Below are 15,662 nucleotides of genomic sequence, written 5' to 3'. Positions count from 1 at the left end.
CTTTCTCCAAATCAGCATGTCATTATTTAAATTTTGAAATGAGTTTCAGTAGCAGTTGGTAAGTATTTTTTCAGTGGTTTATGTGGAATCATAATCAGGTCATTTTTCAAAGACTGCCTCAGAAATCTTTCTGAAACACTGCAAAGAATGATGGTGGCAATGAAATGGAACCAAGGAAACACCTACTTTCAACAGTATTTCTTTAATTTATACTACTCATATAGAATGCCAAAAATAAAACAATTAAAAAAGATGTACTTGACATTTCATCAGATATTTTCTTATGTGCATTGTATTGTGAAACAGAATTGAAACATTTGCTAGAAATATAGAACAAAGCTGAATAACCAATACCTTATCTGTCATGACAGAAGAAGTGCTACATCAAAGGCTAATGTGTCTCCTAAAGTTCTGCTCTCTATCATGATATCTATTGATACTGGGCTTTAACGACCTGAGAAGTCACTCAGAATGAGTTCTGCTCTCCTCAGTATGAAGGTGCTCAGCTAACAAACAGATTCACTATATCAGTATTTTTGCCAAGGGGAAGGGTAGAACAGTGCTCAAGGAACGAGCTGAAGTGAGACACTTCTATGGTAGGAGAAATGAATAAAGAGGGAAGTGCTTGGGAATCCTTTGTGTATGGGATCCTTCCTCCCTTCCTCCCTTCCTCCCTTCCTCCCTTCCTTCCTTCCTTCCTTCCTTCCTTCCTTCCTTCCTTCCTTCCTTCCTGGTATACAGATCACAGTATGATATTTTTTTCCTCTGTCCTGGTTAGATTACAGCTCACATGAACACTGTATGTGAAGATGACCTCACTCAGATATGTCAGCCCTCATGACACTGATCTTTGGTAGCCTTGTGAACAGAACGCTTTACTTTTGAGCCCTCATGCCATTAGGTTACCCTCTTTTTGGACATACCATCATTTCCTCCCCAACCTTGCGACACAAGTGGCAGACAAATCACAGGATCACAGAATATTCTGAGTTGTAAGGAATCCACAAGGGTCATCAAGTCCAACTCTTAAGTGAATGACCCACACAGGGATTGAAGCCACACTCTTGGTGGCACCATACTCCAACCAATTAAGCAAAGGAGATAGGAGCTGGGAGATGTCATCTTTTAGTCCAATGTCAAATATGTGACCAAGTATTGATTACCTTATTTTTTGGAGTCTTATTTGCCACAAACTCCAGTGTACAAGACTTAATTCTTTGGTTACAGCCTTCAAAGAGAAACAAGTAGAAATTAACCCACTTAAAGGAGCAATCCCATAATCTTACAGGTAAAGGTAAACCAGATCTGAACTAGCCTGGACAGTCTTGTAGTCTGTTTACCACAGGCAGGTTTGGTACACAGTTGCTGAAATAAATGGCAACCAAAAAAAAAAATGGATCCATGTTGATTTCACTGGGGAAGTAAGGTGAGAAAGTCACACCGAGCCAGAAGGCTGGAGGAAAAGGAACAGGGGATAGGAAATTATTGTGATAGGAATTGGAGGGGTTTAAAATCCATTTTTCAACCCAGTATTGATTTCTGCCTTCATTTACACCAGACTTAGTCAGCTTTAACTCAGACTAGCTTCATTGGAGCTTCTCCATATTTATGTCAGACAGCAGGAAGGATTCTTGTGTGTGAAGGGTAAGCCGCTGCTGACACAGTTCCTGCATGGAAATTTGGGGGTTAACAACACTGACAAAGCACATTAGTGGAACCTCACAGTATATAACAGGTTTAGATTAAGGATTTTAGATATATAAATGGAGTGCTTCCATGAAGACGGCCTGGTCATGTTATGTTAGCTCTGTATCAAATTGAAGCAAATGGAATCAAAAAATATGGAGGCCAGAAGTCAGATTCTCAAACTTATTTCCAGGTTTAGTGTCAAACATTCCCACTAAGCCCCTTTCCTCTGACAGTGACATAATAGAGAGAAACATCAAGAGTTTTCATCTTCCCATCTGAGGGAATGCAAAGCCTCTCTTGGTTGACAGAACTGCTCTTCTCCCCTCTGTTGCTGCACAACCTAGTCTGTAAAAGGTCTTCAAACACAACTACTCTCTTGCTATGCACAAATCTTTGCTGTTGCCCTTCCTTTGCTTGAATTTTTCATTTTTAAGGAGAAGTGATGAAAAAGGAAGAAAAATCAGGTAGGGAAAATTGTCCTTCACTTGAACCTGTACTCACAGATGCAAGCTTATGCCTACCACTGTGCATGGGAGGCATTGTCAGTCCTGGGCTGAATTCTGCAATTTTGAGCAACTGTGTAAAACAAAGGTAATCCTGGAAACAGCCACAATACATACATTTCACACATTCACTACATTTAATGAAAAAAACTTTGCCAAGATCCTAAAGTAAGACTTTTGAATTGAAATGAAGGACATACAAAACTCAAATTATAATTTACCAACAAAAATTAGCAAGAAAAAGAGCCAATTTTGCAAGTTGACAGAAGAGAACTTAAAATACTCATTTGATTCTAAGAAATGAGCCCTGCTCCATGGTAAGAGCAAAACAAAAAGGCACAAACACCAAATCCTCATCCCAAATCAATGGATGAGCAAGATGCACACCATATTTCATCTTATTCTGTTGTGAATATCCATTACAAAACAGAAAAAGCTGAAAAGTAAACAAACAAGATAGAAACTGAGTTGTACATCACAAAAATAAAATTTCCTAGTTGCTGGAAGTGACTGCTAGAGAATTGGGAGAATGGGACCGCACATACAGTATGAGTAGGAAGAAAGCGAACAATAAGCAAGTAATGCTTCAGCCTCTTGAAACATATCCATCAGTGCTTCTTGCAAACACCAAACTTTTGCTTTTGGAAAGGCTTTAATTAACTATGCATAGATTATTCCTTCATGCCATCCTTCTCCAATTGATAACAATTAAAAAAAATATTATATATACAGAACATGATACGAGTAGAACTAATTTACAGCTGCCACTATTTAAAAACTATAGTTTCTTAATCCTGAAGAGCATAACTGAGACAATGATATCACTGAAAATGCCCAGTTTTTAATCCAGACAAACAGTACTATAATATCAGTCTGAAAACCAAAGTTACAATGCATGGGAGGATCAGCCTATTTACTTACTGCTCTCTCTGATCAGCCTCATAAAGAGATGATTTGGGCTGAATTTTAGCCCTGTGCTCTGCCTTTCAGGGTTATCTCCCAAGCTGAGTACAGATACATCAATATCCCAACCCTTTGCAAACATCCCAAGCTCTTCACAACCTAACTTCAGGCCTAGATGTCGAAGAATGAAAAATATTACTCTTGAGTGTGAGGGACCCACAGGGTGGGGACAGTGTAATGTGTCTTGAAGTCTTCCCAGTGCTGCTGCCAGGATTGCTAGAGAAAGGATGCAGCCGATTCTTGACAGACTGTGAGCAACTGCTGACATCCTCCTCTCTCAAATCCCCATGGTAGGGCACATAGGGACAGAGTGGATCAGAAACATTTCATTTTATGATGCATCACTTTCAGGAGAGTGGTGAAATGCAATGTTCTGCTCACTGGAAGCATGTTCCCAAATTTTATACAAAGTCAGCTGAGCACAGGAAGGGATTCTGCAGACCAAGAAATAACAGCAGCTTGTTTTTCCCAGTGCGTGGCTGCTGTGTGAGGCTATGTGCATGGGAGAGGTACAGATGAAGAAGGATCCTTGCAAAGATAGCTGCAGAGAATCTTCCATTGGGCATACTTCATTTCAGCTGAAATGCCCCTGGGGGTGTTATTTTTAAGCAGTTGGCACTGTAGATGGCCAGGAGAATGGGATGGGAAGCATTGTAACAGAGCTGTGATAGCTGTCACTGAGGCAGCTGAGTGGTAGAGAGATAGCTCTACAAATAGGACAACATGAAGAAGAAGATGTAAGGAAGTGTTTTATTTTCATTCCATTACCTTTAACTGCTATAAATTCTTCAGGCAATGAGATGTAAGGAGACAAGAGTCTGAGCCTTCCTCTTGACTTATCCTGATTAATGCTCTGCCAGAAGGAAGTAATATACTAATTGTTTGTGATCCAGAAAAGGATAAGTTCCTGACTTTGCATATATTACCAAAACTGAGTTAGATAAAGCAGTCTTAAAGGCAGGCTTTGGCACATTTCTCACCAGTGAGACATGTTGAACTGAAGAGGGATGTGTGGCCCTGATTATTGCATCCAGCTTCCAGAAAGGATGCCTCCTTCTTCAAAGCCAGAGCAAAGAAGCTGAATCCATTCCACATGCAGATTCAAGTGTGTGATATAAACTGAAGGTACTTTAGTGTGTACCCCACTTCACCAGATCTTTTTGTGGCAACAGTAAGACTAATTTAAGACTGAATACGTTCAATGGCTATGCTCTGAAGAAACACAATATATGCTGTTAATCAGTAACACATTATCTAACAGCCTCAGCAATGACAGGCTGCCACATGTGTTGGGGCTTTTGATTAAAGGCTGGGCAATTCTCTGAGAAATGGGAGTTAATCACTTTGGACCAGTTTGCTACCTCCACTGCAGAGCTGTTTCTGCAGCACATTTCAGTCTATGCTGTTGTTGAATGCAAAGTGGTTAAGCAGGTTCTTTATCCTTCTAGATCTGCGCCTTGACACTTGCATAAATAATACTGATGGAAAAGCATTGCTCAGGCCAGTCTAGGGCATCCCATCCCTCCTTTCTTCCTCTGCAAGGTCCTGAAGACCCTGGTTGAAGAAACTGGCAATTGCAAAGACCATATTGATTTTAAATTTGCTTTAAAAGCCTGGAAGCTCGGTATTTTGGTGCTCTTGAATACTGATTTCTCCTATCTTTTGTACCTGCCCACTGGGTTTTGGCCCTGCCCTTTTGAAGTGCACAGGAAGAAACAAGGATCACAGAATTTGCTCTCTCTCACTGTGACACATCATACATGTAATTTGCTTTAACTGAACTGGACTGAACTTTTTTACCAGGTAGATACATAAATGCCAATCATGATCTTTGTTGTTTAGTGCAGTTTGACAATATTAAGACGACAGGTTGGGAAAGAAGTGAGCTAGTAATCCAGGGTGGGATTGTTGCGCACTAGGAAGCTGCATGATAATTCATGCATAGTACTTTATATAACCTTGTCTAGTTTAAGTGAAATCATTGTTTTTATTACCACAATTATTCTCATTGATTATATAAAAAAAAAAACCTACTTGAATTGTGTCAGATATTAATATATCTCTGAATATCTCTCAGCATGGACATAAGTGAAAAAGGAAATGTTTCTGATGGACATACTTCTGATTTTTGTTCTCGTTCTTTTAGAATAAATATTTGGGCTTGTTCCCTAACAGATACATGTCAGCAAAAGCTAAATGAAATAAACTATATAAGCTGCATACTTTAGTGTTAATAAAATTCAGTACATTTCATTTCTTTTTAATAAATTTAAGTATGGCATAAGATAAAAACTATCTGTATACTTTAATACATATGGACAGACATATATATTTACAAACCTTGCTTAAGTAGTCTTCTCATTTCTTCTTGTTTTCAAAGGCTGCAAAGGATTCAAATGACATATGGCAAGAGTTCTTTTAAGGTAGTCATATAAGAAAAACTAAGCAGATGGAAATACCTGGTCATTAACTGTAAAATCAAACTACCCAGTGAATCTGTTGTGAACACCCAGTCTATTCTGAAATGGGGTTTTATTCTTCCTAATGCGTATTTTGTGCTTTCCATTTTAAAGTAAATGTACACATTGAGTCATAAAGTTATTGTTTTTGAAAACAGGGTTGGAGTAAAAAATCCTATTTCTAAGTTAGGATCAGGTACTTAAAAATAATTATTTTTCTATTAGCGACTTCCAAAGTTATAATTGGAATACAATTTGAATTCAGCCACAGTAGTACCACCTAAAGGTAAGATATCAGCTAATTCAACTGAAAGTTGAGGCTCTTACTTTTCACAGTTGATAAACTTGCTTTCATTTTTTGATTTCTTTGAGTATGTAAAACAGTTTTAAAAAGCAGATGGGCTTTTATGCTGTCATTTTTAGCAATTTTTCATTCATTACTGCTTGTGTTTTAATTATTAGCACAATTCGTATATCGTAATGGTTTTAAACACCCTGGGAAAGAAAGTAAAACTAAAAAAGTCTTAAATAGTTTAATTATAAACCAAATAAGTACAGTGAAAATTCACAGAATTCTCACATGAAAGCAATTTTACAGTGGACCAGTAATATCTTTGACTCCACTATCATAATTTAAGGGATTGGTGATGCAATTCTCACCAAAATTCTTAAAGATTATTTACTCGTTAGACCTTTTCAAGTGTACAAGTGATTCATAATTAACCTATTTGTCACAACAAGTTTGATTTCCAAAGCCAGGAACTCAGTAATTGCCTGCAGTTTTGGTAGGAGTTTTGCTGAGCCATGCAATCCCAACTTCATAGAATGATGCAGCCCTGGGTAGCCAGACTGTGGTTTTGCTTCTACAGAACAAAAATCCTCATTAAAACATTCTTTGAAATCCTGGCCCAAAATTTTACACATACAGCTTGATAAGCTGGGGTACAGGAGTTTGGGAATCCCAGGAACATGAACACCCTGAAAAATTTACAGAAATCAGCTGGAACCTCATATATTGTTGACTTTTCATTACAGATATTTTGTTATTTGACAGTTACATACTGTACATAATTAATTTGGTTCTTTTCCTCATAATGTGCATGACCTGACTGTAATTTTCACAAATTGGATCATTTTTCACAATTATTAATCATATCATTTATGTGAACAAATGTCAAGTCATGGTTTGTTTTCAAATGCAGAGCTGCATCTTCAGCTTTATCATGCAAACCCATAACCCTGGCCTCTTCTCTGGATACTCTTTATAAATAGGAGCAAAACAAAAAATTTTTCAAAGGTTTTGAAATTTTAAGGGAATGCAGAGAATGCTTTAAGCAGAAAAAAGCAGTAGACACAGGAAAATTAGGACAGCTTGTACTTTTCCTGTTAGTATTTCCAAAACTTTCCTTTTTCAAAGGATTATGTTTGATTACACTCATAGGCAGAAGATTAACAAATAGTTTATGTGGTTTTTTAACACATCAAAGTCAACAGAAATACAGGATTTTAAACATTTCAAAAATCCTGGGTTTCTTTGCAATAACTAAAGTGTCTCATCCTAAGCCAAAGGATGTGGTTTACTGACTAATCTTAGATTCTTACTTTTAAAATTTCAGATTTCTCTGTGCCCCTCAGAGAATTTATTCCTGCATAATGAGAAGAGCAGGGAAACTACCTGCAGACAAGTGAAAAAATAAGCTGTTTCTCCTAATCAGCTTCAACTTACTCTACAGCCAGTGCACAGAAATGCCTCCTATGGCAGGTCCTCTGATCTGCAGTATCCATGATGGCTTAGAGGACTCCCAAATTCTTGCTGTGAGTTTAGGAAAGTTCTTTCCAGGGCTTTCCTATTCACTGGCTGTTGCTCCATTCTAACATGCTGGTCTGTCTCAATACAGATCTGTTTATTGAAACTCTTTTTAACAACACTCAGAAGGAAGTCCCAGGAGCTGAGCTGGACAGGAGACCTCCGCAGAACTGCTGCCACTGAAGATTTGTCGGAGCTGAAGGCTTGTGCCTTCACCCTCCCAGCCCCAGTGCCTTTACTACCCACAGCAGGAGATTGCTGCAGCAGATTTTGACTCCTTCCTTGCTTGTACAGATTTCCTTCAAAGGCAGAATAGGGTGGACAGAAGAAACAGGGATTTGTCTTGGCATTCAGGTGTGGTGTCCTAACATGGGGGCCAGGACACAGCATCCATGGGTAAACCAGCCTGGCTGGAGCTTCCTCCCAGCTGTTCCAGCAGCACTCTCAAACTTCTCTTAATCCAAACACAGAGCTCTCAGCACTGGTTCAAATAAAATACCTAAGTATGAAATAATCTGGACACATGGAGGCCACTTCTCTGTCTCTCCCTGAACAGTACTCTCTGTTGAGCTGGTTTGTGTCTTTTGATCTGGACTTTCCCCAAAGCAATAGTTAAGAGGGAGCAGCGTTAATCTTCACAAGTAAAGCCAGGAGGTAAATACCTCTCACACCCTTTGAAATAAGGGAGACATTGCTAGCATACCTCTCCACCCTGCAAGGCTGCTATCAGCATCCTGCAATCCTAACAGGCGTGCTGCTACTGCTTCCCTTTCCTGCTAGCCTGCAACTGGGGTGGCTGCTCAGGCTGTGTGATACAGTCTTTGCTTTGATACCACACTAAAGGTTTTAAAGTGGAACATGCCACAGAATTAGGAAGGGTGAATTGGCTTGCTTTCATGAATCATAATCTTCTCTTCTTCTCCCTCCTTTCCCATGCCCCTTATCAGTCATCCTAGCTCTGGACTGGCACTGTTCCCACTAGGTATGCTGCTGTTCTTTCTTCTGTCAGTTCCTCACTGTTACTGTTCTACCTCCTCTTATATCCAGAGAAACTTCCCTGCCTGAACCTCATTTGCAGCTGCTCTTATTTCCCCCCAGATTCCATTCACTCATAACAGTGGTAGCTGTAAATAGCTCCTCAAAGCTGAGTGGCTTCTTAAGCAAGTAATTTCCTTTAAATGTCCCTACAATAAAGAAGAAAAAAACAATCTTTGTTTTTACTGTTCAGTACCTGAGGAAAAGGGGTGTTTTGAACCTGACATGAGGACAGATGAAGGCAAGCAGTGATAAGAAGATAAACTTGATGCCAGCTCCTGACTGGCCATGCTCCCTTGTGACAGCTTCATGCCTCCTACTCCTCCAGAGTGTGAACAGCTGCCCACTGCTGCTTATTGTCCACAGGCTGCATTTGGTCTACACAGATCTGTGCACTGAGCTTTGGGAGATTGGCTAGAGCTTGTTGGGGGCATCTCTGAATGTGAAGAGACAACTTCATTGATCCCTGGGATCTAGACTTCTCTCTTAAGGCAAATTGTCCTGGTGTGTTGGCTGCCTTGTAACTCTGCTGAAATGTAGGGTTTGTTTGTGAGGTCAGTCCAAAAGGAACAGAAGTTAGCTGAATGCTGGACAGTAATGAGCAAAAGCTGAGAGCAAAAGGCCGTACCAGGACCAAGTCAGGTTAAGTATCAGGGATTTTTACTTTGCTACAGAAAGCTGTAGGAACCCCAGAGCAGAAACAGCGACAGGATGGCTCCTGTGACAGGAACAATGCAGAGACTTGCAAAGCTGGCAGGAATATTTGCTGTCAAGAGAAGCCTGAAATTACAGCTCATTGGCTACTAAGGAGAACAGCTCTATCAGATCTTCAGGAAAAGGGTCTCTGCACAGAGGGCTGTGATGGATCTGCCCTGACCACTTCCTCTAATTGCTTCTGGTGCTCTGCTTAAACAGCAGTGCTGTCATTTGGAATGGCTGATAGAAGGAAGACCTCAAGTTCAAATGTAGCCAAGGGTTTTATATAAACACGGCTGAGCCTACCCCCATCCTTCAGGTGCAACAGAAGGAGCAACCAAACCTTTGTTAGGCAGTGGAAGAACAATGAGCAGGAGGCACAGTGCCCCAGCCTCTTCTCCCACTTTTGCAGGGGGGATATTGAAGGGTGTTGCTCTAACTCAGCTGTCTCTGTGGGTCAAAATACAGAGGCCAAGGGTGCTCTGCCATCAGCTAATTTAGTCCACCAAAACAGTGGAAAGGCAACCCATGGGGAAAAAAAGGGTTTTTTTCTTTTTTAGTGAGATGATGTGTATCAGCACAGGAACCAAAAAGAGCAGACACTGGAAGGTGAGAAAGGGGAGGAAGAGCAGGGGAAAGATGATAGGAAGCCAGGATGGGGGATACCAGATTTCCTCCTTTTGCCTCTAGTAGGACATTGTGGGCCCAACTGCCTGTGAAACTAAAGCCTTGGGGTGAAGTTACACACCCATTTCAAGCTGAAAAAATTGTTCACTGAAACAAGAAGGGAATTTCCCAGCTTCAAAGCTCCAACATCTTTGTGAGATCCTGTCACATTGTTGTTTGTAACCCTTCTACTCCTTTCCTTCAGTTTTTTTAAGAGAAGACATATTTTCAGAAATCAGGCCAGAATGAGTTTAGTAATACAGACTTTCAGAAAAGGGTCTTGTGGATGGGGTAACCTTGTGCAACTTGGAATTATTAATGACTTAAAAATTTTGCCCTGCTTGCTTTGCTATGAACAGACACACTAACAGAAGACCATAGAATCATAAAAGAAGACCAATAGGGGAATGTGTAGGGGAGCTAGCAGGACTTTCAAAGGTATGCTGGTTTTATAATTCAAATAGAGGCAGAGACCTCTTGTACCATCACCTGCCAGTGATGATACAAGGTAGGAATCATAGAAACATCATCAAGATCCCTAGGAAATCTCTTTGTGTATAAACCTGGATCTCATTTTTGCAGTTTGGTATCTGTCTACATTTCACTGCTTTGTAAAGGTCTTTATGGTCTTAGTCTGAAAAGTAATGAAGCATCAGAAACACCTGTTCTTATTCTATAAAATGCAGTCCATGGCTGTGTTCTTGTTCCTGGTACTGGGCCAGGCTCCCTGATGCTGCTGAGTTCCCAGCACAGGGAGGGAGCTGGTTGTAGTTTCCTGGTTATCTGAGTCAGCTGCTGCAATGTATATACACCAGATGACAATCATCCCACAAGGGACTGTTCCCCAAGCTAAGAATAGCTGGAGAAGTGAAAAGAGAGGACTATAAGGGAGGAAAGCTGTCCCAGTGTCTGCACTGAATGGACCAGGTTGCAGCTTGTACAGCTTTATCATAATTAATAACAAAAGTGATAGGGACGAGGGGCCTGTAATCTTGGCAGCCCTTCAGCATCTGATCAGCTTCATTTGATATCTTCAAGTAACCCAGATCTAAAGCACTAGAGCAATCAGGCTCCTGTCAGAGGTGGAAGAGGGTGTTTCTGAGTCTGATCAGAATAAAAAGTTTGTCTCCTTGGAATAATGTCAAGTAAACCCACCGATTTCTGAATAGGAAGAACCCACCTCACCCTTGGGAATGGGCTCACAATAAAGGCTTACACTGCACACCAGGAGCCTTGGAATAACCTCTTATTTCCTGAGACAAAAGGGACAGAGTTCAGGACTTTTGCCCACACAGGAGCTTTCCTGCTAACGTCTCTCACCAGCACAGGAGATGCCTCCTCCTTTGCCAGCTGAACAGCACAAGCTCTGCCAGCACAGACCACCCCATGGCACTGGGTGGACGATAGCTGCTCCTCCTGCCACCACACCTTGTGCTTTTTCTCTATTTCAGCTGCAGGAGTACCTGCTGAAAAGTTTTAAATACCCAAAGAAAATATACATTTACATCCAAGAAGCTATTTGATAAGCATCCCTTGTTTTCTCTTGATATCTTTTCCTATGTAACTTTCTCAGTAAAGCAACATGCACCACATTCAACATTTTGAGTCACACCTCAATGTAAATAGTTCTTTCCTCTGTATACTTTAGACAGTATGAACGCTATGCTTAGTTGCTAGTGATAATTGTCATTGGAGTACCTGGGCAAGACAAAAGACAACAAGTTAGAAATAGTAAACTTGCCCAGTCTGATTTTCCATTTACTAAAATAGGTTTGCATGGCCAAAGTCTTCTTTGAGCTCCATTTTCATTGTGTAATCATTGTGTGACACATAAAAACTAATTTTCTTCTTTATCATTCTCAAGTTATTGGATGATACCCAAACACTTCACAGGAGTATGGCAAGGCCATCTATCCCACTCTTCATTCCAAGGTAACAAAGCCCGTAGTTTCATACTGAGGTGCAATTGAGGTACAGCTACTGGAGGCTTTCTAATCCACAGCCACCTTGAATTTATTTCCACACCAGTAGTATTAGCTGTAGAATGATTTTACATATGGTTATATACCTTCTAAACTGTCCAAAGTTACAGTGTCTGTCCTGGGGAAATTTCTGCCTTTTTACAGGATATTCTTACTGAATTGCTTGTGAAACGTGTGATGTGGCTCTTTAATACTTGCTGAACAAAAAAGCATTTAATAACATTCATTCTCACTAAAGAGGAGTGGTTTTCTACAAAAGGCACAGGAAAGAAGCCTGAATAAAGACTTTGGAAAATGAGAAAAACAGGTGAAATATCTTTTGAATTACGGAAATCCTTAGCTCTGAGTATAAATTCAGGTCTGTGGCAATTTTTAAGCCTCCTCTTTAGAGGCTTGAGGAGTTATGGCTTGAGTTATGTTGCCAGTGATCCCATAGACCTGGACTGGCCTCTTGCAGTAGGTCAAGATATGTCCTTTGTATGCATTTGAAGTTGGAAATCTCTTTTTCTTTCTAAATGACTCATTTCTATCCAAAAGCAGTAGTAACAGATAATCTAGGTTTCACTTTTATGGCAGCATTATGATTCATATCCCTGTATATCTATTCTATGTGTATGTTTTGTTAAATATCCTCAGTAATTTAGGCATGAATACACTTTCTGTTCCTTAGTAATAGCAGTGATACTGAGTATTTTTCAATCCTATTCTGATTTGATGGCAACAGGCTCTTGTGTTCTTCCTGCTAGCAGTCAGCTAGACTATTCAATTTGTATCCACTTGAAAAAGTTAGTATTTGTGCCTAATATGATCACTGTACTATCATATATAAAAAGACTGTCACAGTCATTCCTCAGGAAAGCATGAAGACTGAGGTTAACATCTGCCAACATATTTCTCCTTCTGAAAATGAATTCTTTATTACTCACTGGAATTTACTCATGAGATCAGTGATACACATGAATTAAAATTCCTGGCACATGTGTTTACAATAATTTTTATTTGACTTCACTCATAACTCAGACATCCCTGTTCTTTTCAACAGTGCATTATATTTTCTTTTCCATTTTCTTTCCTTGATTTGGTTTACTTTTCACAGGTTTCCAGATTTGTCATGTTCCATGTGGAAAGTAAATATCGGGATTTCTTTATCCTGTCTTGGAATTGCTCAGGTGACTCATTAAGATGAGAGCACACTCATTTTCTCAGAAGGAGGAAGACCACATTCTAGTTTTGATGTTTCCAGCGTGAAAATCTCAAAGTGCCATTAACAGAGCTTCCGAGCTCAAAAGCAAGAACTATTAACAAAATTTTGACATTTTTGTGTTTCCTTTTGACAATTTCCTATTTAATTGATCATTAAGGCGGAGATCACACTTGTGCTCTGTCCTTGTCCCTCACAGACACAGATCTCTTTACAGCACGGCTCCCCACAAGACACACACACACAATCTCTTCAAGGCTCCTTGATCCTGACAAACCCCCACACTGTCTGAACCATCAGCCCTGGGAAAGAAGGAATTGCCTTGCCCTCCATGTGGCAGCTGTTGCATTGGGAGGGACCAGATGGACCTGGCAAGGCCCACTTGGGTGCCCCATCTACTTCAGGGGGTCAAGCTGGGTGCTGTGCTGCAGGGAACCCACAGTAAAGTCTTAAACAAACACTGGAGCACGGGCTGGAGCCCTGGCCTGGCCCAGTGTCAGACAAGGAGCCTGTGCTGTGACTTGCAGGATGCTCCTGAGCGTGTAAACCCTCAAGGATAAAGGGAGGTTGTAGGTTTTCAGCGCGAGTCAGACACAGGACGAAAAAATTTGATTTTTCTTTTTCTCTAGGTTACAATTCTACCTTTCAAGAGAAGGTTATATTCTTCAGACCCTTTTTGTACCCAGGCTATATCTTTCACAACATTCTCCTTGAGGAGAGGTAAAATTGTTACTGTGTTTTACCCATCTAAGGGAAAACCTTAAAGATTAATGGCACAAAATGAGCTTTCTAGCACTTTTCATTTGCATCACGGTATATTCATGATTTAAAGTTCACAGACACATAGAGAGCTGTGACAAGTGTCATGTCTGAGTGTGGCTCTGGTGCCACTGTCAGCCAAGCTAGTTTGCAGTGGTAAGGATATGGCCCTGTGTTTTGCATGCATTTGTGTTATTTTTCACATGGAAGCTTCCTTTTATAAATATTTGCAGGTCCACACAAAATGCACATGAAAATACATACACAGAAGCTAGCACACACACATCCAGATGAGTAAATTTCCCAAATAACTAAAATCCCCTGCACCTTTTAGAAAATCATCACTACACATGAATAATATTTTCTGCACATTCAGTGATTCTAAAATATCAGGTTAATGTGATGTGTGCTTTATCTATTACTGTGGATTTGACAAATAGGTTATTTTCACCATTTTTGTTAAAACAACACAAACCTGGTTTCTTCGAAGTCTGCATTTTTTACATTTGGAAGTGAACATCCCTTAAAAACAATCATCTTCTGCAATAACATTTTATCATATCTTACTCCTCAGTGGGATGAATTGCTCATGCAGCTGGCAGCATTTAGCTTTATGTTTGCATAGCCAGTGATGTGGCCAGGTTTCATAATGCTGTGAATACCAAAGCATAAAACCGCTTTTCAAAAGCAAATTCATAAATGCACTCATGCATACCTTTTTGAGTTATGAGGTGGCTGCAGATTTGGCAGTGCTGACTTGATGCAGTTTTGACAGGTTAGGTTAAAGGATTAAGTCTAGTCTGTCTTCACTTTGCCCTGGCTCTGACACACTCTAAAAAAAGTTGTAGGCTGGCTCTGTGCCTAGTATGACCTCTACATCTCCTCAGAGTGACAACACTTCCCTTTAAGGCTCTCCAAAGGTCAAGGCAGATAACTTGTTGAGTCTTCCAGATACTTTCTTATCTGTGGCTCTTCCTCCTAACCTCACACAGTGGAAGAAATATGCAAAACCTTGGAGGAAAACAAATCAGGCTTCATGAGGAATAACCAGCACTAGATCAAGTATTTCTATCAACCCTTTCTTTATTATACAACCCTTATTTACAACAAACGTCTGAGTTCACAGGTCACTAAAATCAGATGCGTGTTCCATAAAAAGAGATCTCAGTGCCCATCTTCTTTTTGCCCTGGTAATTTGCAATTGAAAGCAACTTTCAAGCACTTAAAAAGAGAGAGCTGGGGAAATAATGATATGATGACAGAAGAGTACACTCCTGCAAAAAAAGCCTGTGGTATTTGTTTAACAACTGTTCACCTCTGAGAAAAAAATAATGTGAACAAATACGGATGATAAGCTCAGCCTTTTATTCTGGCATTATGCCAAAGACTTTTACAGAGAAGTGTTGGTGTATGCAAAATTCATAGAGGTTAATAGATTTTAAAAACCAGAATACCATCTGTTTTTCTCAATGATCTATCAATTTAATTTCATCTAGTATTATGTTGTGTTTAAAGGCTTGTGACTGACTGCAAAACATGACTTAGGAAGCAGAAAAAAACCTCAACATTCAGTTTTGATGTACAAGTTTAAATTAAAAAAATAAATAAACTTTCTATATGCAGTGTTATCACTTTATATTCTGATTACTGGAATGAGTATTTTTGTCTTTTGAAGTGCCTTACTGAAAGGAAATACTTCTGGCAGTAAAAGAACAATATACAGGGCACATACATCTCTTGAGTATGATTCTTTAAGAGAAATTAAAAACTTTAAGCTTCCTGTAGGTTTGGCTGCAAGTGGAATTTTCTGTCTGTAAAATCATTCCCATAGCACTCGTGCTCCTTGTCTGAGCACTCTGTGAGATTTTAAAATCTTTTTTGAAGAATGGATATCAGACTGCA

The sequence above is a fragment of the Zonotrichia leucophrys genome, chromosome 2 (genome assembly GCF_028769735.1).
Source record: "Zonotrichia leucophrys gambelii isolate GWCS_2022_RI chromosome 2, RI_Zleu_2.0, whole genome shotgun sequence".
Classification (NCBI taxonomy): domain Eukaryota; kingdom Metazoa; phylum Chordata; class Aves; order Passeriformes; family Passerellidae; genus Zonotrichia; species Zonotrichia leucophrys.
The sequence above is the reverse complement of the archived record's forward strand: the minus strand, read 5'-3'. Positions refer to the sequence as shown.